The sequence below is a fragment of the Lissotriton vulgaris genome, chromosome 9, assembly GCF_964263255.1.
Source record: "Lissotriton vulgaris chromosome 9, aLisVul1.2, whole genome shotgun sequence".
In the NCBI taxonomy this organism is placed as follows: domain Eukaryota; kingdom Metazoa; phylum Chordata; class Amphibia; order Caudata; family Salamandridae; genus Lissotriton; species Lissotriton vulgaris.
The window spans coordinates 82,885,462-82,911,861 of record NC_141697.1 but is presented as its reverse complement, the minus strand read 5'-3'; the positions used below and the strand labels follow the sequence as shown (position 1 = coordinate 82,911,861).

The 26,400-nt window shown below is 45.4% G+C and overlaps 1 protein-coding gene across 2 annotated transcripts in view; it reads left to right on the top strand.

Moving 5' to 3' along the window:
* RAB15 (RAB15, member RAS oncogene family) overlaps positions 1-26,400 on the top strand; it is a 343,974-nt gene that overhangs the window by 41,497 nt on the left and 276,077 nt on the right. The window contains exon 1 of one of the 2 annotated variants that reach the window (XM_086937106.1): positions 3,522-3,569. The exons of the other annotated variant lie outside the window; for it this stretch is intronic. The gene's annotated coding sequence lies outside the window, so the exon portion shown is untranslated. Of the gene's footprint in view, positions 1-3,521; positions 3,570-26,400 lie in introns of those variants that run through there. 2 annotated transcript variants of the gene reach the window in all.

Sequence of the window (26,400 nt, the reverse complement as noted above, 5' to 3'; positions counted from 1 at the left end):
TGGGCACTTCTTCCTGGATTTATTCTGCCTGCTTTCAACAGGTGTAATGGGTCCCTGAGAAAAACCCAAAGATGCGGGTTTAGCTGCAATTTTCTATTCGACCGAGATGTCAGTTTTCATTTGAATCCGAGCTCATAGGACTTCGGTAAGGAGCTCCCTAGATCCTTTTTTTCCTTTATTGTGGGGTATTTTTCCTTATGGATTGTATTACAGAATATGGAGCATAGGACTATCGTGGTATCAGAATATCATGGACAGAATACCAATGGGCAAAATATCTAAAATTGTGCGTATAGAAGATGTATAGATTGAATTTTCCTAACTCAACATCCACGCACCTTCAAGATATATACATTCTCACGGTACATTTATGTAGTGTTAGGCATAGAAAACCTCTTCATAAGTTCATACCTTTCGATATTTTGGCCACGATATTCTGGTCACGATATTTCATGCCATCGAAATTCCACATGTTACATCATTCATGACATGGTCAGTGACATCAATGATGACATCACTGGTGACATCTCAAATGACTGACCTTTTCTCACTCTCCTTCACCTCCCCTACTCCCTTAATGGACATCGGCAGGGCCGGACTGGCCATAGCGGGCACCAGGCGTTTTCCCCCGGTGGGCCCCTGGGGGGCCGTTTTATTTACCGAGGGTCTGCAATATCGGCCCCCTGTACCAAAATCGGCCGAAACCGGCCCTCGCAAACTGCTCAGCTACTCCCCCTCACCCCAGGGGGGGCCGGCTGAGCAGTTTGCCAGGGCCAGTTTCTGTTCTCAGTCCGGCCCTGGACATCGGCTGTTTAAAGCCTCCCGAGACGAGCTGGAAACCCACTCAGTGCAGGGGTTTCAGCTCTCCTTTCCCGGCACCATGGGATATTGGCTCATCAACAGCTGACCGCGTGAAGGGAGCTGATATCGTGTGACACGTGGTGGCAGTGTGTGACTTAGCAGGTCTGCTTCAGGGTTTCGGAGGAGGACTAGAAAGACAGACACTCATCAGGGGCAAAGGCAGCTTGAATGCTGCATTGTGACCGTGAAGGGTGTCCAGACCGAGAATGTAAAGCTCTTGGGACACTGCAGGCTGTGTCCATTCTGCGGCACTACACCCGAGGTGTCTGCACATCGTATTTCCAGGCATACTGTTGCCTTGATAGTTACCACAAGCCTGCATAGGCTGATAAAGGGGTCATTCGAGAACACGTGACGTAGCACATTAAGAATTTATCACACTCAGCACATTGCTGCATTCACCGTGTCCCTTTGGTGGACAGTTGTGCGCTCAACCATCCGTGCCTTATCCCACGGTATGTACCTTACCATATCACCACCCTTGACATCAGCACCAGCCCTCCCCGCACCCACCCAGATACATTTCTACTCCACCCTAACACAACCGAAAACGCTGCACACACCATCTTGAGCCCTCATGTGCCTGGCATTATTACTAGCGCGGGGACACACCGGGAAGGTGTTACCAGGCGCTTTATAAACTGTCTATTATTTTTATTATTATCTCCAAGCCTCATTGTTGGCTAAGCACTGCCACTCAAAAGCACATTCAAGTCAAGATGTGGCCATACATCCCCTACACCAACAGAACACACTAGGCACATCTGGCACCAGAACATGCAAAATGTGGCACCAAACCTGGAAACTGCCAAAGCATGGTCACTTACAGTGACACATCCATGCCCTTTCATCTACATGTCACAACTTAATGTATTAACAACTTTTGTATGTAGTGGTTCGTATAGCACGCCTTCCAGTTCTTAGCACTGCGATTGACAGTTGTTTCTATAGAACAACTCTCTTTACCAACACCAAAGGATGGAAGGTTGAGGCGGCCCTGCCAGGATTTAAACTTGTGACCTACAGATCACTGCACGTTTCAGCAGCGAGTGTTTAGTTTGCCACTGAAACATGCATATGGGTGTGGTAAATGTACCAATGTGGTGCTTGCAGAACATTCTATCAAAGACAGATAATCAACATACATCTGTCATTCAGTGCCAAGATGCCCTTCTGGGTGAACGTGCGCTTTACACATAGACATGTTATGTTCTAAGCAACGAGGATGCTCCAAACTGAACCACAACCGCCATAAACCGAAGAATGGATAAGAATGGACTCCAACAGAACCAACCAAATGGCAAAGTCCTTCAGCACACACATCCATGCACATAATGCTCCACGCAGATATGACTGGATCTAGCCAGCTGCTGTCCAAGGTAAATTATTAATACACAGTATATTAATGGGTTCTACAGTTACAATATGAACCACCACCAAACCATACATAAGTCCATTCTTGTCTAGCCAACCCCGTATCAAGTGTGAGTCATTTCCAAGCACAGAACCATAAAGAGTGCACAGTTTCTTAAAGTGCTACGAGACCACACAAATGGTAGAAGGGCACTATATTTAGGCACAGAAAAAGCAATTAAGTTTCTGAGGCCTGCCACGTGAGAGGGCTGCTCTTGTGTCCAAGAATAAGAGTAATACCATTGTATTGTTAATCTTATTATTAATAAAGATAAAACATTTTTTACAGTTATTTGACTTTATAAACGCAGTTATGTGACTTTATTAACGAGCTCACCCTTCTGCCTCGTTCCTCTATTTGATCACAACGCTCCTTCGTGTCTTGCCCTATGAAGTATTTTATTCCAGATAACTGTGATAACCTCTTTGGCATGAGAGTGCGCTTTTAAACGTCTGTCCAAATCCTTTTTTCTGGAAGTGTGATGTAATGGAACGTAGCTCAGCGAGCTGATGCACCTGCGTTAGAATTCTACACGGCATCTGTAGGTCAAGGCGACGAACCCATCAATGCCGACCTCTTGCCAAACGAGCTTAATAAAATGAGCACCAATGTGTTCGGAGATGACTGTTAGCGCCATGACACAAAGCACGTTGCACTGAGCGCTACACAGTGAGCGAGGCGCGCTGCCTGCATGAAAGCATGAAGTCCTGACGCAGGTCCCACGAGCTGCATGCTGACATTGTCTAGAGCTGCTGTCGGTTATGAGTTTTGAGGTGCCAGGGGGCTTATTTTAGGGATCAGGGAATGTATGAGTTTTAGGGAGCCCAGGGGGGTAATTTAGGGTTCATGTGTGCTCTAATTGTTGTCCAGTTACAAATGCAGAATTCACCACTTTTTTTCTCAGCTTGGCCTGAGCATTACCTGATCCTGATTGTCTGCCATTTTAGCCCCGCCCCTATTGATTAACATTAGCCAGGCCCTTTCATTTGCCACGTTAGCGCCCCCCCTGGAAACATTTCTGCAGACGCCCATGCTGCTTCATCTCCCTCTGGAGAGAGCTGTACAAACCCCAAGCCCTTCCTTCCTGCTTGGGGGTTCACAGCACTGCTGTCTCGTGATGCTGACCCTTAGTAACAGTTCTAGCTGCAATCAGAGAAACAAAGAGCTGCAGAAGTGTCAAACTCCCAATCCGCAGTCACGAACTACATTTTCATAGGGAAACAGTCCTGGGGTTTTGGAAGTCTGTGAGGAGCTGGAGGAACCGCTGTGGGAGCAGCAGGTGCTACGCCCCCAGGTAATGATGCACAGAAAACCCATTTATATCTAGAATTTCTCTTTTTCTTCATCGTTTTTAGGTCTTTCCTACTAGACTGCTTATGCTCTGCTGGAAGGCATATTGTGGCTTACCATGAACATAGACTTGCTTGGAGTCTGCCCTCTGCTCATCATTGGTTGGCTCTCCTTGTCACTGTCATTTGCCTGCTTCTTATTCGTGTCCGAGCTTCTCAACCTTGTGTTTGTCTCTCGGATGTGGCGCTGCCTTTTTTACCATGTGTGTGTTTGCCTGGTGTCTGTAGTTCACGTTGGGGAACTACTTTTTTCTTTTTGTGTAAGCACACACAGAGGCTGCATGTGGTTTCAAACCATTACTCTAATGTTCTTCTCCCCCCGCCCCCTTGCGGTGCTGCAAATGCCTGTATGCATCTCCTCCGTGCTGGGCTTGCCCATTTGCTTCTCCGTGTTGCATCCGTCCCTGCCTTCCACTATGTTGCTGCCGTGGCCCCCTGCCCTCCCCATGTTGCTTCTATTTACCCCATGCTCACCTCCCCTTTCATGACCACTGAATTTCAAATTTCCTGTGCTGCTTCTGACCACCTTGCTTCCCCTCTCTTCCGCCCACATAAAAAAAATTAAAATCGCTTTTGCTTATTTTGTTGTGTTTTTAGTTACTGATTGGTGGCTCAAAACAAAGCTAAGCAGTTGCATCTTTTTGTAGGCATGGAGATTCATGGTGCTCGTGCCTACATGGGGTGGCCGTGTAAAAGTTTTTTTGTTTTACTTTATCCATGCTACACAGCATCAAGTATCTCCATATTTCCATGTGTAGGATATAAAACAAAGGGTTCTATTGCTAATTGTGAAGTCCGAGTACGTACAGAGGTCCTCATTATGCACGTCCCTTGGAGAACAGGCACAATACGCTATAGGTCATTATGTACACCAGTTAGGATATTATAAACGTTATGTAGATGTATGATCATGTGTCGTAAGAATAAATATCTAAAATGATGTTTTTAAAATTTTTAGATTTCTTGAGAACTGTCAAAGTGTCCTGAAGAAGGTGTAAATAATACAAACCCACACCGAAACGCAGCGTCGACCTTTGTACTTTGACCCCTTTTTTTAACTTTGTTTCACTTTCAGTGAATATTTTATATATTTTTATCTAGATTGTAACCCTGACAGGGAGGTATTTTAATAAATTGTGTTTACACTTTTCATTCCACTGGTGTGTTTACCTGTTCAAATTTTTAATCAGCAAATATTGTTTAGCTTGGGATAGTGCTTGACATTTAGATCACCAATGTTTTTGTGTTGTGATTACTCAAGGACCCTCTAGTCAGAAGTTTTGCCCAAGGACTGGCTTGTTCTAGTCAGTATCCCTGACCCTATAGAGTCTATCATAAAAATCACAGGTCTCTCCTTTTAGTTGCAACTTTCTCCAGTTTCCCCAGGTAACTCCGTGGGAAGGGGGAGGGCTGCAGGAGAGATGGAGGGAAGAGAGAGAAAGGATGAGAGAGATAGGAGCGAGAGAGGTGAAAGCGAGTGGGGCTTTTTTTGAACATTTTTTGCCAGGACTGCTTTTGGTTCATCCCAGGTGGCCCTGCTACCATGGGGCGAGAAACCCCAGAGTCACCTCTTCTTCTTTGAAGTCAAATTAGTAGATCTTTTGTATATCTTAGATAGTCTAATTCTGTGTTAGGGGTGGTGAGCTGAATTTGATGAAACTCCAAAGACTGAAAGAACAGCCAAAAACTGTTGGTTTTCGCTGGTGGCTGGGGTGCTCCGAGCCATGCGACCCTAGTAAATATTCACCACTGGGTGATGCACAGACTCTTGTTGGGTTCACTGGGCTCCCGCTCTGTGCCCCTGTGCACACAGAAGGATGTGGGTCATAATACTAAGCTGCAATGCCTATAAACTATCAGACTAAAAAGAAAATACCAATATGCAATTATACATATATAGAAAAGAAAATAGCAGAATATAAATCTATATTGAAAAGAAAATAACTATATATATGTATACATATATATATATATATCAGAATATAGATCGAAATGAAATAAATAAATATATATATATGAAAATAGCAGAATATAAATATATATTGAGAAGAAAATATATATATTTTGTTTCCTATATATAATTACATTTTAGTATTTTGGCACATATGTGTGTGTGTATGTTAAAATAGCAACATTTAAATATTCATTGAAAAGAAAATAGCAAAATGTAGATACATATAGAAAAGAAAATACCAACATGTAAATATGTATCAAAAAGAAAATAGTAAAATGTAAATAGATGTCCAATATACCAATTGTCAATATTTATGACTTGGAAACCGTGTTTGCGAGTGTCATGCAATTTAATGAACATTCTGAACGTGAAAATAATGCTCCCCCTAAACCCGGAATCAAACCTGCAGCTAACATTAGACTTGGTCCACAACCCAACCCTAGGCCCAAGCCTACCGATAACCCTATGTGCCTTCCTAGCCCTGACCCTAAGCACACAATACCGTGCTAGTCTTGTCTCCTGACCCAAAGATAAGCGGAAGCGTAAACCTAATGTTAACGTACATGTTACATTTCCACAATCCTTGGTTCATTTTTTTATTTTTAAAGACTTCGTTTTACCATACTGATTTGAACCTATAATGCCCGCCGCTGGCTGCCGCCCTTGTTTCATTCAATCAGTCACACCTGTCCCCTCCTGCTATCCTGAGGGCAGTGATTGGCCATCCCCTGTTTTCGTAGGGAGTTCCCGAATTAAAAATGCATTCAAGTGCAGAAAGTGCATTCAAGGTGGGAATGTCCACCGAGTTCTGACTTCTAGCCACGTCCCTCCCTTCCCATGAGTGTATCATATTCCAACTATTTTCGTATACTTAGGACTGTGGAAAATTTGGCAGATTAAACACAGCAGTAGCTTTAATGTATTGTCAGGATTTAGACATTCTACATGTAAATGAAAACTCTGGCCCCTGTCATCAGCAACGGGTTTGTGATGGGACCCAATCTTGTTATTTGAAGATCGTGCTGGTGGTGTCTTTTCGTATGTGGCGCGCAGGCGTCACGGGACTGGTGGTGACCCGGATCCGTGCAGCGTATACTGCCGGTAATGTTAGTAGATGTGTTGAACAATGGGAATCAATCATTCTCAGCGCACAGGGTAAGGTACGAGAGGCTTCTTTTCACTTTGTTCAGTCCCTGGTCAGGAGATATGCATGCACTGTAGGAATATCAGACGTGTTTGTCTTTCCCTCTATTTACACAAAGCAAATTGCATTTATATAGAGCTTACTTTCCCTGAGGAGGCGTTGAAATAATTTATGTACTACTATATTTTCTGGTATAGACCTACTCATTTTAATGCAGGGTGTCAGAGCACTTTACATCAACATGTGCATATTACATCTATACTACTATTATAAAGAGAGAACTGTGTCCTTTCAGCCAGGTAAACTCGAAAAGTACACCACCAATCCAAACACCCAAGACATATTTGAAAACCTCAGGGCAAGCAGAAGGACATAGGCTATATAAAAATAAAAAATATACGTTGTTTAAAAAATTTAGAATTAAAAATAAAGTAGTGCCTTGCAAGTAGCGCCGGCCGCGACGTCTGCGTAATGACATCGGGAGCGTGGGGAGGAGCGGTGTTCAGGAGCAACAGGAAGAGCGGAGGACATGAGCGCGGGGAGGAGCGGCAAGCGGCGGTCAACCGGTGAGGAGCAGCGAGAAGCGGAGGAGCAGTGGAGTGGTAAAATCAGCAGCGCGGGGAGGATCGGCGGGTGAGGTAAGTGAAGCAGCCAAGAGCCGCGGTTGCGCACCGAGGGACGGGCGGGAGCCATGAGTGCACGCAAGCCTGAAATGCTGCCCCCAGCCCCCTTCTGCCCCAGGCAACACTGGGGCGGGCTGCTAGTTTACAATAAATGTATATAAGTTTGTAAATGAATGTGCAGGACGTGTTACATAAAACTGGGGGATTGCAAGGTGTAGAAGTCGAATATCCTCTTCCATAGTTCACTGTGCATTTATGCTCGCAATACGCTCAAACGTACACACGATAGACCTGCTAAACATATATGTGAGGGCTTTAGATCTGAAGTCCCTTCTTGTGATGCCACTTCCTGTAAAGTCGTGGCTTGTGATGACACTTTCTATGATGTCGATTTCTGTGATGCCATGTATGATGATGTGCGCCGTGATGCCGCGCGTTGTGATGTCGCGCACCATGATGCCACTTGCATACTGCAAAACTAGGTCAGTCCCCCACTTCCTTTTTTAGGACTTGTGCCCTGCCCTGCAGTGTTGCTGTAATTTAGCAAAGGCCTTGGGCGGGAGTAGAGACTCAGAGGGATAACCTCGCCGAGGGTCCGCAGGCTTCCTCCCTATGCCGAGAGGAGGGAAAACAACGGACACAAAAATCGCCCACTAAAAAGAACAGCAGTAAGGTCGGCCAAAGAAGAGAGGGGGGTACCTTTCGAGACGGCCATTGAGTAAGGGGCCAATAAAGGGATGGGCAGCAGAGGCAACAGGCACCGCAGCTGCCACACCAGGACAAAGCACAAGAAAGTGGGAATTGTAGGCACTGGTGTGGCGCAAAAATGAAAACATAGCCTGTGTACCGCAAAACAATGGGCAAGGGTCGCCGGTTACACATTGTTCCTTTATCCACAGGTCTTGGGATGCCAAACCAGAGAGTGAATGCAAGTAGGGTGGTCAGGTGGCCCGATTTGCGAGGGCAGTCCCGGGTTTTCACCGTTGTCCTGGCAGATTTGGGTAATTTTGGAGCAGGTCCGGTTTTCAGTGAGGTTCGACTGAAAACAGTCAAGGCGCGTTTTTATGTGTTAACAACCAAGTACTAGTTAGCAGCTCTTATTAGAAAGCTATTTAAATAACATGTTTGATACTGGGTTTAAAAAAAGATTTTTTATTTACCTCCCTAGTGCCTGGTCTATGGTTCTCTATTGATAAATGGTGTCATTCTGTGCCCCTCGGATGATATTGAATTGAGTCCTCCTTCTATTTTTGTGAACTGTCCCTGTTTTTGGATTTCGAAATCTGCTCACCAACCCTGCCAAGTACCGCGCATCGGGCGTTAGACTAACACATTTCAGTGTGGTGGTCCCCATCAGCGCACTGAAATGCAAAGTCACGCATTATAGCACCTCCTCAGCTGTGTCAAGCCGAAGCGCAGGCTGCTAACGCTGCACCATGTGCTGACTCAAAGCTGGAATGGCAGCGCATAGTGTGTGCTGCTCTCGGCAGGCTTGGGGGCTGGCTCAGCTACTCTGCTTAGTGCTACAATGTAACACATGTAGGATTTGCCACGTGGAATTACATTTGCCCAACGGCAACTATCTAGACAGTGAGGTCAGGACAATGAGTTTGTCAGACGCACAGTAACCGGTGCCGCCCAGAGCGCGAGCGGGCGGCAGTTCATGTGAGAAAGAAGACGTTTTGGCTGCAACGGTAGCACAGCTTGTAGTTTCTTGCACCTCAGTAATGAGGACCTGCATCTGACCCGACTCCACTCGACGACTGAATGAACCGCAGGACCGCGGCAGACGCTGGAGTGGTGGTTCCTCACTCTGCAGCACCAGAGCAGACATCCCAGCAGAGAGTCTCAATCGTACCCGGCCAGCATTGCCGCAAAACTGCACTAAAGAACAAGGTATTTTCTGACAGAAAATATACATCGATATTCAAAGTAAAAACTGTTTTTTTTATTAAGTTATGAAATAGAATCCGCGTACACACATTGTAAAGTAGACATATTTATCTGGTTTTCATGGGCTGTACCTTTTGGTAGTTGCTGTAACCGCTTTTTTTTCAAGATGGTGTTACATTCTATGTCTGCTCTGCACATCATGTTATGATTCCAACAAGACCTGGAATTCTAGAAGGTGTAGAGATAGTCAGTCAGTTTACCTTGGATCTGAGCTGTATACCTGCTGATGCTGTGCTGGACATTAAATCTTCTTTACTGCAACATTTGATTCCTGTTTGATTTCAACAGATGGTCATTACGTTTATTTGCACCATGGACAGGATTGGCCCGCCGACGCTACCACCCGAATGAACAAGCGAAAAGTCTGTACGATGATTGATGGAAAATGTAGTCACTCGTATCTAGTACCCCACCAATCCTCGCCTGACGATAACCACTGGAAACGTTTGTGGTAATATGGTAATAAACACAAGTTGATACAGCCCAGAGGCTTATGAGAAATTGAGTTCACAAACTAGTACCACATGTGTTAGCTAGCTCACACCAGGACTCGCACCTGGTACCGCACACCGGTTACAAAGTCTGTCCGGGAGTTCAAGTCGACTGGACGCCGAGGTCGGCCACTGAATTGCCGCTCTTTCAGCCTTCGCTGCCTAGCCTGGACTGAGGTATCATTTCTAAGTTGCTAATGCTGCCTTCTAAAACTATACTTTTAGACTAGTTAGTGTTGCGCATGGTCATTAGCAGATTCATTCTGAGCTGCCACACTGCAGTGAGTCTGCTCACCTTACTAGTTAGTTTTCAGTGTTAGTCACACAAACTCTTTTTTGGGTCATGCAGTGAGCCGCTGTGGTGCTAATCGGCCCTGGTTCAACAGCAACTATTTTCATTCAGCGCCGAGCCAGAGCGTCACAAGTAGTGTCTGCAGAGCATGTAGAGCTGTGACAGGCTGCCTGCGGGTGGTGTGATCTGGTGCTGCTGTGTGGCTGGGCAGGTAGGCACGTCAACTGGGGCGGACTGCTCAGCTTGCGGTAATGATTTTTATCAGGGTTCATGTTGCATATTGGTTACACATTTCTTTAACAGTAGGACCTGGTTACAAGGGCACTAAGTTAGTGCCCTTCCATTTCAGGTGCAGCATTTTATAAGATCTTAGAATTTCTGATATTTATGTTTCCCTCGTCTTCATTGCTTGATTTTGCTCACGAGAAAGTGTCACTCCTAGTCATTGAAATGTCACTCATAATTGCACCGAAATTATGAAAATTGTCCCACATGGCAATCTGAAACCTTGGCAGTTATGGGTCACTCTAACCGCAAGGACATTCAAGTCGGCCACGGTACAGGCACAGGCACTTTCAGCCCAATCACGGCAGGGATCTGGAATAAGATGGTAGCAAGTGGGACCTAGAATCCTGCAAGTGGTTGCCACCATAGAAAGACTGGACGAGGTGGCAGAAGAAAGGATTGTCTTGATCATCTTTATCGTATGATCAATTGGATAGAAATATGAAATATTGATCATCAAGCCCACCTACGAGTGGACAAGTCTGCCGAATTAGGACTAGCCCACCTGCAAGAGGGAAATAATCTCAATAAACTGCATCCATTTAATTCCAATGATGTCTCAGAGTGCTTTAGTAAGAACAAGCATTTGCAATGCAATAGGTCTCGCATTTATGAGCGTTTGTGCTATTGGCATTGTAAGCGACAATTAAAGCCTACTGAGCAACACACATGTAACAGGGTGTGTCGCCATGGGAGGTTACAAAATTGGACAAGGCGGTACTAATCAGCCTTTAAACCAATGAACAGCCACAGTTTAAAGTGGACAATTACACAAGCCAATTGAAAATGTGGGAGGAGCTTCAAGTCCTTACCTCAATTCAGCATGGCTCGCAGAGCAGCGCATGCGGTGCCCAGGCTCGATCTAAAAAATGGGAGTGCGCCGAGTGCAGGGGGGAGGTTAAACCTTGTGGAGCTGGGGAATGTGACCGAAGCATCAGGAGCGGCCCTCTGTCATAAATACCAGCCTCCAGGGGCTCCAACCCGTGGGGAAATCAGGTGAAAAAACACAGGCAGTCAAGGCCTAATTCACTCTACCATGATAGCTTTTTGAATCTATTATCTAAGGCGATTCCCACTTGGAATTGGATCACGGGCATAACACTAGACGGTGACTGCGCGCTTTCTCATCCTGGTTAATAAGCACTTTTCAGTCCTGCAGACTGGCTGCGTCAGCGGCAGTCTTGTGACTAAAATAAATACGTTTTCAATGCAAAGGGAAGACACACCAGGACGAATTCTACATTGGGTAGGAATAGATGAGTGTGTTTGGCTTTTGCGTTGATGACAAACCTTTGATGAAGCACCAAATCACCAGGGTTGCCGCCACCTGCTTTGGTGTCCTTAAGTGGCTAAGAAAAATACTCTGGCTGCTCCAGTTCTCGGCTCAAAGGGCATTAATTCAGGCCTTGGTAATCTCTAGGCTGGACTATGGGAATATTCTCTGTTTAGGGTTCTCCAAGGCTTCTCTTGGACGCCTTTTAATAGTCCAGAATGCGGCAGGCCAGTATTTGTTTCATCTCCCTAAACACTCTGCTGTCTCCGATCCCCTACGTGACCTCCACTGGCTCCCGGTTGAGAAGCGGGTGCAATTTAAAGCCCTGTTCTAGTGATCTGAATCTCATGCAGTTCCCAGATTCAGTAGGGCCAGGTGCTGGGAAGGTAATCCTTCTCCTACCTAGATCCTAAATTATGGAATACTCTACCTCACTCTTTGTGAGTTTATAAATATTTCAGTGATTTCTGGAAACTCTTAAAAAACTGGCTCTTCTAACTTTGGTTCCTGCCCATTGGGTTAGCTATGCGCTTTACAAACTTAATAATATTTATAGATGTGTCATGTAATTTAGGCTAGTCCTGTCATGTATACCCCTTTTTACATACATCCACACGATAATAACGGTTCTGAACACACATGACCTTTTACCTAGTAGCTTGCTCCTGTCTCCTCAACACCAGGCTCTTAGTATTCTATCATACTCCCTGTACTAGACGTACATAATCATGTCCTCAGGCAAAGCATCATTATTCTGTATAAAGGTCACCACTTTTTTCATCCTTGGCCAAGAGCCAGCTGCGCATGATCGCATTTATTTGGAAAAACATTTAGGATTATTTTCAAACTGTTGTGACTGTTTGCAAAACATATTGATTCTAGAAGAAACCCTTGAGTGACCACTCCAGTATATAAGACCCTTATTTCCCCCTGCACATGAGAGGGGAATTCCTTCCAAGCCAACACTGGGTCCTGCATGCTGAATCTTCGAGAGGCAGCGGTCTGACATCCCTTGCGGGCTGTCATCCTCGAAGCTGAGACGGTGTCCGTCATTCTCAACCATCAGGTGAGGGGGATGGTGCTTCCCTAGGGGATTCTTGGATAGATGCATACATATACGCAGATACAAGCCACACATACAGATCTAAGCTAGGTACAATAAGGCAAATTACTTAGGGCCCGCATTTTAGGAATATGCAAATGCTACTGTTTTTATGTGAACTGTATATGTTCATCTTTGTAGCACTATGGTAGAAATGTTTACTATATTACTACTTCTGATTTCTTTCGTATTCTTCTGTCTCCCGATTGTCGCAGCACATAGGTTTTACACAAGGTTGTCGCTGGACCAATAAATACTTATTGAAACGTCCTAATCGCCATCCTGTGTATTTTCTGAAAATAAGCAAGCACCAGTGACTGAGTGAAAGGTATTGTTTTCCACAATCCCTGAGGAATCAGGGTTGTCATGTTCAGTGGTTGCCTGGCTGAAACTTCCTACACCACTGTAAGTTACAGGGGGGTGGTAGTGGCACAGTAGAGCTAGCTGCTCTAATGGCTGACACATTCTGTGGGGGTGTCCGGAAGTGGTTGGGACACCGAGTCCTCAGTTGAGGTCATCCAAAACGCGCAGGTCCTTGGGATTCCCAGGAACTACACGAAAAATGAGCTTGATGCCTTATTGTAAAGAGAGTCGACTCTTGCTTTCACTGCTTTTAACTCCTTTCTCTACTCTGTAACGTAAACCTAACCTCTAACTCTACCTCTCTTACATGATGATGCTTCCTCTTTGTTTATGCAAATGTCCTTCAATACAAGTACAGCTTGTCACATGCTTTTCTGTCCTCTGTAAAAGAAACGTCTGCCCTATAGGCTAGATGCGCAGTATGCAAATACCCAAATCAAAATGCACAATCATTTCTCCTCAGTGCCTCCATTTGCCTCCTGTTCAGATTAAATATTTCTTCCATCTCTCTTCAGCTTCAGTCCCTGTGAGGACTATCTCTAGCCATTCTCTTAAAAGGGTATCAGTGAAGAGAAGAAAACAGTTCTCCTTTCCCAGTCGTGCAGCCAGTGCTAAATTTGCACACGAAAAAAAAAGTGCCCGGGCCAGCTATTAACCATCAGACTCCTCCAAGTGTTACAGGTCAGACTATTCCAGGCCCCAAAGCTATAAGAATGGCTTGGGCGCTGGGTATTAGTCATTTTTTTTATGTATATCAAGTTAATAAACAACTGTTGTGCTCATCTCTAATTTAGACAAACCGCACACACATGTGGTAGACTGTAATAAGTGCTGGTGTTGCAATTTAGTGCTGGTGCCGCACTCCGGAAACCACGGCTCAAATTAAGCACTGCCTGCATCAGACAATCGCCAACAATATGTGTTCTAGAGTGCTGCTCTTTTAGATGACGTCTGCTTCGGTTTGGAGACACTGTGACATCATTGATCACGTGGTCCTTTTAAACATTGGAATCTCTTTACTGTCTTCTAATGCATCTGTGACCTAGTCCTGGCTGTCACTCGCCACATGTCCCCATGTGTGCCCTTGTACACCTCTGATGAGAAGAGGAGTTGGCCAAACTGCTAGGGCGGTCGACCTCGAATCTGGGGAACTGGGTTTGAGTCTCGGCAATGACGCTGAACATCCTGTGATTCTGGGCAAATCACTTAATCTCCCTGTGCCTAACAAAAATGAATATGTCCTTGTGTAATGCAACCAGTGCTATTTAAAGCGCTCTGATACCTAATACCTTCGGGTCAAGTTTGCGCTATATAAAGCTCTGTAAAATTAAAATACCATTTGTGCACCTCTTACCTCATCCATGATTGTCCTCTACCTGATGCGTCTCAATCAAGTGGATTTCATTCCCAGTGTAGTTTATAAAAGTTGCGAAACTTGTCATGTTAAATTTGATGACTTCTTACACATGCTATGTGCAGGGGCTAGTTGGGTCAGTAAGATTGGGGGGGGGGTTAGCTTCAAATTTTTCAAAAGTCACGCTGGCATATAATGTTAAAATACATTATACAACAAGCAGGGTGGATGAGAGAGGCCTGGGGGGCAGTGGAGGGGAGGGGAATGCAGATTGGTAGGGCTTCTAAGTGAGAGAAAAGACAATATTTTGTAAAATGACCAACATTTTCAAAACCGAGACGGAGAGCATGTGTGTGCATTTTTTCCTGGTATACATAAATTCACAGACACCTCCCCATATCCAGCTGAAAGCACCGGTACCCAACTATTTATCGGAAAATATTAGGGGGTGGGGGGTGAAACACCCCAAACTACCCCTGAAGCTACACCCCTGGCTGTGCGCTGGACTCCAGGACGTTGTCTGCGTCCAATTGGAACAAACGTTCCCTAAAAACCTGATGTTCAAGAGGCCATTCCCTAAGGGCAGTGGGCATTTCCCACGCAGATGGGACAGGCCGTTGGGTTATATTTTGGAGTAAATCTCTGACCAGCACGTGGAAATGGACTGTTCATTGGCAGTTGCTAAAAAAAATTGCAAACTTCCACAAACCCATACGTCTGTGGCTATTCACAAATACTTTGCAGGGTCTTCAGCACATTGGATAGCAACTCCTGCAAGGCGAACACCCATTACAACGCTGACATTACTACTCATGCCTTTACGTCGCATGCGTTACAAATCCAGCGACGTTACGACGTCTACACATTGTGGCGCGTCCCATTACATTGCACGCACTTTTGAAACACATGCGCTTTTAAATCGCAAGTGGTGTAATGGTCGTGAGGCGGAGCACCGGGGCAGAGGTGGGCTAGCACCGGGATGGACGAGCACCGGGGCAGAGGCGAGAAAGAGACGACGCGAAGAGAGAGAGCTAAGGGGGGTTGTGCTTAGAGTGTAGTTTAGGGCTTAGGGCTTAAGGCTTAGGGAAGTGTTAGGAGGTCGTACTGTAGGGTAGGCTTAGGGCTTAGGGTTGAGGGTAGTGTCAGGGGGTCTTACTGTAGGGTACTGTATTAGGGTTTAGGGCTTAGGGAAGTGTTAGGGGGTCGTACTGTTTGGTACTGTATTAGGCTTCAGGATTTAGGGGTTAGGGTCGGGTCAGGGGGTCCTTGTGTAAGGTAGTAATTAAAGGTTTTAGAATTTCGGGTTTAGGGGAGTGGGCCTAACGGTAAAAATCGTGATGTCAAAGCATGCGGGGTGTTTGTGTGAGTTGTAAATGTATTTTGTATGCATTTCAATGGAAATGCGACGTAATGGTTTGCGTTGTGGATACTTGTGATGTAAAAGAACATGCGGTGTGAAAACTGCGATGTCATCCATGCGATGTAGCATCATACATGCCTCCTGCAAGGTTCCTTTCAAGGTTGGGGACGGAGGGGGCACACCCTCATATCTCATAGCTGCTGCTCCACAGGTGCTTCGCACATCCCCGGTATGGGTGGTGCAATGGACTAAGCTGCCTACTTATCCGATCATTAATACACCTGAAAAACTATATGTCTGTCACTTTTCATGACATACTTGCTGGGATGGTTCTGTTCCTGAGAATCATAGGTGCCAGTCTACAGAAAGATGGACGCATTTCCTGTGAATTGGTCTTGAGTCGCCTTTCGGGGGCAGACTCAGAAGGCAGAGGATGGAGATGGAAAAGAAATCTCTGGGTGACAGAGAAAGAAGTCAGGATAAGAGATACTGAACACGTGAGACGGTATGCAACGTTTACAACAAAGTTTTTACAACGCACTACCATTACAACGCAGGCATTACCACGCATACCATTACAACGCATTGCGCTGGGGGGCGCTCTAGGATAGGGAATACGTTTAATTTTCTATCCAACACCTTCCCTAGTGTCCACGGGGACTGGAGTTGGAATAGAAAATTATACTTACCACTATCCAGCACCTCTAAGCGCTATGCGTTGTAACGGTATTTGTTGTAAATACCGCGTTGTAAAGGTATGCGTGGTAAAAGTATGCGTGGTAACGTCATACATCCCGTGAGACATAGCAATAGGTTTGGAAGAGGAGAATAACAGTCACAATAAAGGGGGGGCTCTTTTTTTGGCCTTTTCCTCCATTGTCCATGCCCATCTCAGCCAGCTGACTTGCTCTCGCTGACCTGCTCCCCCAAGGGATATATTGTGGATTGCGCCGCGCTTGTACCTGTAAATGGGGGTCTTAGTGGACTTTGCCGGGACCTCCCCTCATGCCACTAAGGAATAGGAATAATGGAAGTGGTAGGGTTTTACCATTTAAAGTAACTATGTACTGTGCCTTGTCGAAAGCTCTTGATAAATAAAATTGGGCTTGGTGGCCTTATAGAATTCCTGCATTAATTTACTTTTACAGCAGCTTTAAATGCAAAGTCCCTGTCAGCCATGCACCCTGTTATAGCAGGGTCATCACCACTGCAAAATGTGTTTCCGGCAGCCTGCTGAAGGACTGTATGAGACAACAACTTGACGAAACGTGATGCGTTTTGATCCCGCACATACAGCGCAGGAGATCTCAATACCAGTCCTGGCAAAAATATTCAAACCAGCCCCACACAGCAGGAGATTGTCACTAGAAAGAGGACATGGGTGAGTTTGGAGCCTGATACTTTGCAGACTACCGCAGAAATGCCAGAGGGGTAGTTTGGCCAATCCAGCCCTGGGCACATATCTGCCCAGAGTGTTATACCTACTGCTACGACTCGGGGAAACGGTCACCTGCTGCATCTGATTAACATAAACCCTCCCCTTCGTACCTCCTCAGAAAATAAAATATACGTTTTTGCATTTCAACTGCATCTGTGAAAAGGGACAAAGAAATGGCCAGACAATACCAGATACCTGAACAAAAGCGTTTGTGTTTGATGAGCATTGTCAGACTATGAACATGTGCTGCTTTGAATCCCCTCTGCTGCACCGGATGGAATAGATACTCTGGCTCCCTTCACAATGGCTTCTTCTAACAAGGCTCCTGTGCCAGGTGCGAGACCCAAGGAACAGAATGTGCCAGCCTGATACGGAACAAAACCTGTTGGCGCCTTTTGACTAGGTTTGCGCTATAGAAATACCATATACATACATACATACATACATACATACATACATACATACAAATGAGGAAAAGGAAGCGATTGGGTGCTGCGCTTATACCTTCCACTGGCTGAAAAGCATCATGGAAGCAGCTCCAGAAACATCTGCTATGAATAGAATTGCGCATGGGAGCGGTATAAAAATCTGAATTTTATTAAGCTGTGTGTATTATACATTTCCCACAAGTTACTAACTTTAGATGAATCTATTTAATTTCTCACTATATTTACTCTATGTATTTGCAAACAAATCATACTAATTTCAGCTTTTTAGAGAAGGCTGTTGGTGTGACCATGTATTATAAGAAATGAAATACCATCTGTTGTATGGTAAGAGGATATAGCAAATCAGATCTCTGTCGCATGACCGTGAAAAGGGACCTGCCTTTGATCTTGCTCCTCCATGTGTCCACAAAACTCATGCGAGACTTGCAATATCTTCATATTGTACATCAGAGAGTGCTTTGTCCCCAATATCTGAAAAAATGCAAAATGTTCTCTTTCAAATCAGGTAAGTACCAAGGGGGCGTGCGGGTGGGATTGACTCTAACAGCTTCACATGGCGCCTGATTGCCACTGGAGTGGGAGGCAATTTTAGATGATTCACTGCAGAATAGTCACGGTCGCATCTTCTCTGTTGGTGACATCCTTGTGGGTGACATCCCTGCACTAATTTCCGCACTCAATATCTTAGGCAGGGCCCATGAAGTGCTGTGTAAAGTGGATGCGCAACGGACCAACATAATCCTTCAGTCTATAGAGAACCAAACCAGTGAGTGGCTCAAACAGGAAAACTTGTCCGGGAGCTAAATCGCTTAATGAGAAACCTGGAGCACTGCTTTCTAGCCGCCGCTTTCCCACTTTCTCCAAATGTTGTGACCCTCTGCACACCACTTCCTTTCTGGGTGTCTCCACTCCCTTGTCCATTCAAATTATACAGCTCAAAGGCAGGCAAAATTTCAACATTGAACACTACATAATAACCAGGTAGTGATCATATGCGTCGCAGAAGATCTTCTTAGAGAGGGATCTTCTAAGAGAGGGATCTTCTTAGAGAGTGATCTTACAGAAGGCCTTTCTAAGAGAGGGATCTTCTAAGAGAGGGATCTTCTAAAGAGGGATCTTCTTAGAGACTGATCTTCTTACAGAGGGCCTTTCTAAGAGAGGCATCTTCTAAGAGAGGAATCTTTTAAGAGAGGAATCTTCTAAGAGAGGGATCTTCTTAGAGAGGGATCTTCTTATAGACTGATCTTCTTACAGAGGGCTTTTCTTAGAGAGGGATCTTCTTAGGGAGGGATCTTCTTAGAGAGGGATCTTCTTACAGAGGGCCTTTCTAAGAGAGGGATCTTCTTAGAGAGGGATCTTCTTACAGAGGGCCTTTCTAAGAGAGGGATTTTCTAAGAGAGGGATCTTCTTAGAGAGGGATCTTCTTAGAGACTGATCTTCTTACAGAGGGCTTTTCTTAGAGAGGGATCTTCTTAGGGAGGGATCTTCTTAGAGAGGGATCTTCTTAGAGAGGGATCTTCTTACAGAGGGCCTTTCTAAGAGAGGGATCTTCTAAGACAGAATTCCTAAGAGAGGGAAATGAACTTCCAAGAGGAAATGTATTTTTCAAGTTGAAGACGGTTTATTTAATCAATGAAGCAAGATACAACAGCAATACAATATATGCAATAAGTAATGATACAACAAATATCATGAACATTTTCTATAGAAAATGAACAATACAAAAAATATTGGCCATTTGAAACTTGGGGCCACATGTATCAACATTTGTAACAGTGATTACCTAATTGCGATTTTCAGCGAATTGCAATTAGGTAATCGCTATTACAAATGTATGAAACTCCATGAGTTTCATATAGCAAGTCATAGCGGGTCGCAAATCGACCGGCCTTATTATTATTAATGAGGTATGTTGCAATATGCGATTCCCTAGGAATCGCTAAAAATACGGGGATGGTGACCTGCTGGGATCGGCAGACCACCATGTCCGGGACTGCTTTTAAATAAAATAAACAATTTATTTTTAAATGCAGCCCATTTCCCTTAAAGGAAAACACGTTGTGTTTAGAAAAAAAAATGAATTGTTCACTTTTCATTTTTTAAGAGCAGGCAGTGGTCAGTGGCCTGCACCTGCCCCCCTGTAGGCGACCACCCTCCAGCATGCATAGCCCCTATGCAGTCAACCCATCAAGCACATTAACATCCTTTTTCTTTTTTATGAATGGTTTTCAGATCCTGCCAGACTCTTTTGGAAGCCAGTGCGGGCACCTACAGTACTCTCAGGGGAGTCAGTGAGTTGCACTAGCTGCTGCTAGAGTCCTACAGGATTGGGGTAACCAAAAATATTTTCTTATAATGTGGCCCCTGAGGGTCTCTGGGCCACCCCCTCCCCTCACACAATGTAGAGGGGGTCAGAGTACCCCTACCCTGCCCCCTTGCGCTTTTTTTCCCAATCTTCAGGACACCGGGACTGAGTCCCTGTCGTGGGAGGGAGGTGGCGGATGAGAGAAAAACCCTCAGCCAATCAGATCACTCCCACAAACCCAGCCATCCTGATTGCTATATATTTTTAACCTTCATTTCTCAAAATCTATTGAACTGATTTACACAAAATCACAAAAAAGCAACCTTTCTGGGTAAAGATCTTGGTTTCAACTACATTTGGTGTAATTCCATTAGTCAGTTTTGGCTGTAGTGCTGTTCAGCATTCCCCATGGAAATTTCATGAGGGAATTGCATTTTCGGTTGTCCCCCTTTTACTCCCCCCCTTGCCCCTCCCCCACCCCATTTGATGTCTCACTCCATAACTTTCCTGGAAATTCCACTGTGTTAGATACATATTCCTCCTGTGCTCTAGTAAAATCAGTACGCCACCACCGAGACACTTTCAGACAATACATAATCTTTAACCAATCAAACTCTCAATACATCATTCTTACTCACTGAGTGCTCGGATAGCTGTGATTGAGTTGACACCCTGTAATATGCACACATTTTCCTGCAGCAGGCTCACCCATCTCAGTAACAGATATGGGTTGATGATTCTGATTTGTTTATATAGGGTAGCATTGTTAGGTTATTCTGTATGTAAGCACCCCCCCCCCCCCCAAAAAAAGGGCAGAGTATGCACTGAAGTAAGAATGTCACTTAAAGAAACTACCACTCCTTTAACCTCAGTGCCCCATCATGCACACCCAAACTGCCCCAAAATTGAAATGTATCCTTCGAGCTCAAAAATAAATAAATCTTAATTGGTGTTTTGTGAATCCTCAGATGCCTGTGTTATTTTGTAAGTAGACTCTGGGTGTTTCTTTATAATATGAAAGGGCATTAATTATTCAACATTTCTTGGAAATCACGCGTGGAACTTACTATAGCCCCCGCTGCTGTTCTGACCGTTCTGAGACTTGCAAAATGCTGCAGTGCGTAAAATCACACAACAATTAGTGGGCTAATTGACTTAATTAAATAGGTGCACGAGGAATACAGGTTATTAACTTTCACAGCACCTGTGGGAAATCTTGCAAGACCTTAGGCACAGTAGCGGCGGCGAGTTGGCAGAGACGCAGGGTGGGGGAAGGTGGAGGGTGAAGGTGGGGTATGGGGCGGGGAACCAATTAAAAAAAAAACACTTAACTGCTTGCTGCATGACGCTCCTCGCTTCTCCATGCACAGGTTCCCAGAGTGCACTGCGGCCAATCCTGACGCTGCTTTCATGCTGCTGTAGCTGCATCGGAATTGGCCTGAGCACCGATGATTTGCGCTCCAACACACACTAGGGAGCCTGTGTCTGCTCTCTCCAACCCAGCAGGGGTTGGAGAGACCTTCACTGCGCATGTCGGTTTGGCCGGCCTCAAACGGCCGGCCAAACTGGCAAGCGCAGTGAAGGCAGAGCTCGCCACTCCCCCTCCAGCCTGTCACCGCCCTGGCCTCGCCCCCAAGCCTCGGCTCCGAGAGAAAAATAAAATGATAATAAACAAGATTTTATTATTTTATTTTAATTTTTTGGGCTGCTGACCGGTCGGGGGAAGCTCCTCCGCCATTGTGGAGAAGCCGCTGTTGCTTAGGCATTACTTGCAATTCTCTTAAAATGCCAAATAATTGCCTTATCAGATACTTTTGATCTCGATTGGGGTTATACATTTTGTTTATTTAACTTTGTGTTGTAACTTTTAAAATCTGTTAAGTGTCTTCTTTGCCTGCTGATCCTAAGTGTCACAAACTGTAGCTCGAATGCCAACACTCTCCCGAGGGACCGATTTGCACAATACTTCTTATGTTACTCCAAGTTATGCTACATAATTCAGTCAATTCTTATCGAATAATAACCGAGTACATGACACTTTTCTCTTTTTTTCTCCTAATATGCTTTATGGAACTCGGTGCACTGTATAAGGTGTAGTGATGGGGCAGACGACGCAGTGCTCAACATGAGTCCCAAAGGGCAGTCGCTGCACTCTGGTATGAGTTCACTGCTCCTCGGTGGTGGGTAGCCCCACCCTTGTATTGTTGGCACACCCTGTATCAGGGCCTTCCCTTCTTCAGCAACCTTATTACAAAGGTTGATAGTGGGAGAGCCAATCAGAAACCTGAATTTGCTAGGATTGCGCAATGGTGTTTCTGGGATTAAATTGGGAAAAAATGCTGATATAGATGACAGGCACATTGTAAAGCATGCGCATAATTTGTCTATTTGATTTCAATTACAAAGTGGTAAAAAAACTCCCCCCTTTTCAAGGTTTGACCGATATGGTTTCAAATCCCTAATAAATAGGTAAGTAAGATGCCCACTTCTTAGACCTTCTTAGACTGGGCTTACTTTGCAAACTTATTATCAATCATCACAGCCAAACCGGTTTCCCTATATTGGACTTATATCGCACTGCGAATATACAAGCGCTGTGAAAAGGATCGCGCGGCCTCAAGTTTGGCCAACCTGGCCCTCCACCTCGCTAAACGCATGATTACCTCTGTTGGCCGGGGCACAAGTCCTCTCGATATGGACTGAGGGTGAGGGATTAGCCGTCTTTATGGAGGAGGTCAGAGGCCTCCATCGGCACCCTTCAACAGCCCGGTGGGATATATATACGTTTCTACGACCATGCCCATTCCAATTATTTATTTTTGGAAGTATGGACAGGTTTCAGTGCTGTTTAACGAAATGGCATTTAACTAATGGAAGAATAGTAAACTTTATTGTTAGATTAACTAAAATCATTGCAATATAAAATACATTGATGTATAACATTCATTAGAATAGTTAAAAGCTCCTTGGCCTATGGCGGCAGAAGGGTCTCAATGTTCGTAAATCGGTGTCCCGATGAAAAGATCAAGTCCTGTTTTATGCAAATGAGCAGGCGGCGGCTTAGCATGCGCTGCAGGATTGGCGATTAGTTTCGCCGTAGACACGAATGGTTAATCTTGTCGGGAGGAAAAGTGCTTTGTGCAAGAGAAGAGACCTGTGCTACTTGTGCCTGTGGTACAGTGAGTAAGCCAGGGGTTCAAATCCAACGCTGCGATTAAAGAGGGGGTGCTTTACCACTGCCCCTGGTGGAGACCAGAGGTCCTGCCGAGTAAGCTATGCGGGCTGGTGGAGCGCTTTCTTTAAGGCCTGGTTGACTCCCTGTAGGTATCACGGTTTGGGACATTGCTTGTGGATCCCCAGAGTTTAAACATGTTATTCTTGCTTGTCTGCAGGATCTCAGCCCAGGTGGGATGTACTTCTAACCACCTAAAGGCAGACTTTGGGTAAACAGACCCCCCTTCACCTCAAGCACTGAGCCTATAGACTTCCAGGGCTCCCTTTTAACACTGCCCACCCCGGCACTGTATGTCCGTCAGGAAATTTTTGCCCATCGCTCCCCGTGCCACATTTTAGAACCCCAGCCTCGAAGACCGCCCATCCCTTGATACCCACCATCCCATCACCCTCACAAGCCCACCATGCCCCACTCTGATCCACAACTTAATTCATTGCGCTCACTCCCCTTTTACCCAGGTTCTTACCCCAATTATGTGATGTAATTTAGTATCAATCCGTGTTTTTGAGCCATCCGTTCATCATTGCAGTGTATGTAGGAGACGACTCGACATATTCACTGCGCTTTGTTCGAGTTACTCTAAGCAAGCGTGTTGTACATTGCAACTTATCTGTGATGATTCTCTTTACCTGTTTCCACAAACTGTTCAAAATGATAACATTCAAATAAAGATTGGTGGAAAATAGAAGTTGGTGTGCAAGGACATTTTTCTCTGTAGAAAGATGGATTCGAAGTCCTTGGTTCTGTGTGGGTTGGACTGAGCTTCTGTAGGTGTTGGAATTCTGATTTGTGTGGAATTAAACACACCCGATAATTACTGGGTGAGATGAAGTCCTCACCCTACTTTAAATGTCTGGAGATCAAACCTGACTGAGTCCAAAAGGGGAAAGAAAAGAGCAGAGGATTTACTGTGACATGTGAGCTATGTTGCCGTGAGCACCAAAATCCCTGTGTTATTCCCCAAAAACCTGGAATAGGTGCAGCTGGTCACACATGATAAATTCTAAGCACCGTGCAGTTAGATTTTATTGTGGGCGATGACGTCCATGTAGTTACAAGGCTGGTCGGGGGGGGGGGGAGGGGGGGTATTAAGTGTTACCTCTTCAGAAGCAAACTCTAAAGACCGTCTGTGAATAAAACCAGCCCTCAGGAGGGCATTGTTGCCTGTTGCCCCTACCAGCTTCTGTTACACGGATATGCGCCTCTTAAATTCACACTGACTAGTGAGTGAGGTCCTGGAGATACTTTAAACCTTAAAATCTATGGTAGGTCCCATTCGCTGCCAGCTTCAGTCGCTCATCAAAGGGGTGCTTGTGCCTGTCTTTTCATCGGTTCTAGTTTGTCGTAGCCACATAATTGTCCAATGCTTGCCAGGTCGGGTGGCTCAGTGGACTAATGCCTCATAACCCTTCTCAGGCTGCGCAATGGACAACCAACCACCCAAAGCAGGAAAAACAACACGCAAACCCATACATATGAACCTCTACAATGGTCCCTCAAGACCAGATGCAGTCTAACTTTAGGCTTATTTGTACCACCCCTTCTAAACCAAACACTGAACATACTCCTATTCACCTCACACAGCCAACACATGCAAACAACAAACAAACAACAACCAACTCCAGCATTCACCAGAAACAATCGATTGGTGGTTTTCACAGTCCTGCAACAAAGTTCACCCAGTTGGGGAATGCACTACAGCACATGGAAGTGTTGCTGGCGCTTTACACATGCAAAACGTAACATAATGCAGTCAAAGCAAGGACCTGTGTTTGAACCCATGGCCGCAGGTTTGTACCCCAGCAATTCTTCTTCTTTCAGCTATAGGTTTCAGAGTACCCTTGACTTGAGTAAGAATAAACACCCGAGGTGAACGCGCTGTAGTGATTTGCCTTTTATGCTATGGTTTATATTTTAGTGTGTTTGTTCTATGGTATACCAGTGTTCTCTCTTGAGTCTGCTCGTCTTTTGTTGACCTGTGGTAACACCTGTATAGTTCTTGCAGTGTACCAGCCCCTGTGATGTCTCTCACCCACGTCCCACCTCCAACGTTGTTCCCAAGGTCCCTGGATTGCAAAGTCTGTCAATGGCTAAAATAATTCAGCCTTTAAAGAGTCCTGAGACAACATATGACCCATGCCTGTCGCGCCCACACTCGTCGCGAGATTTGGGGTTGTTTGTTTGGTTCAAGCTTCGATGGTTGCTGTACCAAAGTTGATACATAAGCAAATTAACTTTGTGCAGCTGGAGGTCCAAATATTTGTGTAAGAGGTTTGCAGAGGTGGGTTCTGTTATTGTGAGCAGTGTCCTGGATCTAATCTATCCCACACAGCGGTTTTTAAAACAAGCCCCACCCTTCTAGAGCAGACATCGGTCTGACCACCATCTGCCTCTAAATGTACTCAGCAGCACACGCCCAATAGAGCAACCCGGACCCGGCGGATCTTCCCTCGGGCGAGCACTCGCTGTCCTTTCCTCCGACGGCTCCAAACAAAGCTTCTGCTAATAAAGACTCTCGGGTGCAGAACTTTTTTGGGCAACTGGGTCCATATTGTTATATACATCTTATGTATAGTGCGCCGAGGGCGCAATTCGCTTGTGCTCCTGGTTTAAAAAAAATAAAAAATGTTTTGCACGCTGCGGCACTGCAGTATTACAGAAGGGGCTCAGGTGATTATATCACCCTTTCTGTAACACTGCAATACAGATAGTGCCGACACATACAGCACCTGCATATGCAAATGAGGGAACCACTTTGCCTCTGCACCCGTGCTGTATAATGGATCCCGGCTCAGTGGTAAAGCGGTCATCAGGAGGCACATTGACTGGGTCCCACAAAAAAATAGTGCATAATCACTGCACCCTGAGGGCAGCCATCTGGGGGAGAAAAGAGGGTCCTGTGCCGCCCTCCCTCCCAGATATTGCAAGTGGGTGCAGTCTCTTGCTCCACCCACCTGGAGGAGGATCCAGGACCCCCGTTGAAGTGCAGGCATGTGCTGCCTGCTCAGTATAAGAAGAACCGGCTGCTTCAAGCCGCTTTTCCGTCTTTCTCCAATGCTCTGTCCCAGGGCAGGCTGGAGCTTGCGTCTGCCTTGGAGCCAGCTATCTGTAATAGGGCGCAATGTCCCTGTTTGTGTCTGGTGCCCCAATTTCAA